Raw genomic sequence first — 2,574 nt, 5'->3', positions numbered from 1 at the left:
TCAAAGACTTTGCCAAGGATGGAGGTGAGACTGACTGGCCTATAGTTGCCCGGGTCCTCCTTCCTCCCCTTCTTGAAAATGGGGACCACATTGGCCCTTTTCCAGTCCTCTGGGACTTGGCCCGTGCGCCACGAGCATTCAAATATTCCCGCCAGTGGTTCTGCAATGATGTCGGCCAGTGCCTTCAGCACTCTCGGATGGAGCTCATCCGGGCCAGCCGACTTAAAGGCATCCAGTTCTTCCAAATGACTCTGCACCATCTCAGGGTCTACTCATGGAAGTCTGGCACCTTGCTGCTGCCTCTCTACAACCCCAGTGAGAGACTTGTCTTGCCCCTCACTTAGGAACACTGAGGCAAAGAACTCGTTGAGGAGTTCAGCCTTGTCCCCTCTGTCCGTCACCAATTGTTTCTGCCCATTTAGCAGGGGTACTAAGTTGCTGGCATAATGATGTGCCAGCAACTTCCTCCACCCCTAATGTCACGCCACAGGCCACTGGAGCATGACCAAGTATTTCCAGATTCTCCCTCAGGGATGGCTGTTGAGTCTGACTGCACTCCTTTTCCTCTTTTTCTTAAGTGAGCTCATGGGCCACCAGCTTTCAATGCACTACAAGGGACCAGCTCTTGGTCTTTGCACCAGCAAGGAGGTGTTAATTTTCTTCACTACTGTGTAAGGGCTCCCTCAGAAGGTGTAAGTTTGGGATTTATCCCTGGTTGCTTTCCCCAGTGATATGGTCATGCTGGCCCTCTTTCCTGGATCGGCCCAGGATCTCATTTCTCCTGGCATCTTGTGCCTACCTGGATTTCTCCTGGCTCGTTGGTACCTCTCCCTTCCTATGTGAGGAATACTGTCCTTAAATGAGCCTCTATTGACTCAGTCCTCTGTGTGAGTGCAGAGGCCCTGCCTCTCCTTGCTGACAGAACTTCAGGTTCCAGGGAAGCAGGGTTTCCAGAGTCCAAAAATAATCCCATAGTAGAAGTAATGGCAAGCTAAGGACCAGCCAGTGTTAGGTGCAAAGGCCACAGAGTGGACTTTTGTATCCTAGTCTCATTGATATCCCCTGACTAAACTCTATGCATGAAAGCACCCAGCTATAAGACACACTTGCCCATTTACCTTCTCTCATGGCACTGCTGGGCCTAGGGCTCAGAAAAGGACTTTTTTGCTTCCCTTGGGACCCTCACAAACCTCCCCACCTGCCAATCTAAGGTAAGGTATGTTTTATTTAACTTGCCTTCTCTAATACAAGTACGCATGTGTGTGTGTCTGTAAATATTGCAAAACAAAGCATTGTCCTGCATGCATCTCATCCTCAGGAGAAGATGAGAAAACCAACACATGACAAACATTAGTTGTGTGAGCTAATGTACTATCAGGAGTTGCTGATATCCTATCACGATGAGCCTGCTATGAAAACCAGCCAAAGATAGAACAGAAACTGAGGCAGGTATGATTTTCTGACCTGGTCTCTGGTTTAAATAGCTCATTTCCTCCCCAGCAAAAGCCAATGATTTCACAAACTGTTTTAACTTCAGAGTGAAAAAAGAAAGACAGAAAAACCTGAACTAAAAATGTCCCCAGAACATAGAATATTCAACTGAAGAGTATTTCGTTTCAAGCAGAATATTTTTGGTGGGAAATCCCCTCATGGCCCCAGTCCCTTTCTCTTCTATAAGCCAGGCTTCCTGGTTGGGCTTGGCCCTTGTAAAATGCTTTGGGCTCCTTCTTTCTGTCATGAGGAATGTGGTATCTTATAAGTTATAAGGGCCCCTGCTGACAGTACACCATGGGGAAGACAGTCCTGCAGGGAACCAGTTTTCATAGAACAGGGTCCTGAGGCCCTGCGCCAAAATTCTCAGTACTTGGCTGTGCAATTTACTCTTTGCAAGGAGACTGCATTTCATTTCTCACAGAAACAGACATTTTTTACAGACAGTTTCATGTAGCTGCTAGCTAAATTGTCTGCAAGAGATTTGGGATGGAAAATTCCCCACTAGACTTATTAAGATGTACTGTCTTCTGTTAATAGCAGGAATTGAAATCAATAGGCAGAGGTGCTGAGAATTCAGTGATCCCATTCATTTCACCTTGAGGTGTGGGTGCTCAGTGCCAAAGCTAACCAGGACATGGTCTTCTTGAGCTAGGTAGTGAGAACAGACGCATCATATCTTTGGAAAGGACCATGCTACAGTGCTCCCATATCTTCCATGATCCCTCAGCCAGGGCAGGACTTTTCCTTACAGCCTGAATCTCTTCATACTTGCTCCAGTCTGATTCTGAACACCCTGCACTCCCTTCACTGCCCTGTGTCCAGTGACATGTGCACCCCCTGAGTGCTGGTGCACTCCCTGACTGGCTGTGCTCACTGCTTAGGCAACGGGGAGCAGGGCAGGTGGGAGCGCCAGTGCCCCCCCCTGCAAGTGCCAGCAGGGAGTGGGAACACTGTGGCACTCCCAGAAGTGGCTGCAGCCATTTCCAGAAGTGGCCACAGTGATCGGCCACCACATGATTGCCTGTTGGGGAAGCCCCCACCACCCCCTGGTCAGTGGGATCGGTCGCAGGGGACCCTCCT

This window comes from Alligator sinensis, unplaced genomic scaffold, assembly GCF_000455745.1.
Source record: "Alligator sinensis unplaced genomic scaffold, ASM45574v1 scaffold989_2, whole genome shotgun sequence".
Taxonomy (NCBI): Eukaryota; Metazoa; Chordata; order Crocodylia; family Alligatoridae; genus Alligator; species Alligator sinensis.
The sequence above is the reverse complement of the archived record's forward strand: the minus strand, read 5'-3'. Positions refer to the sequence as shown.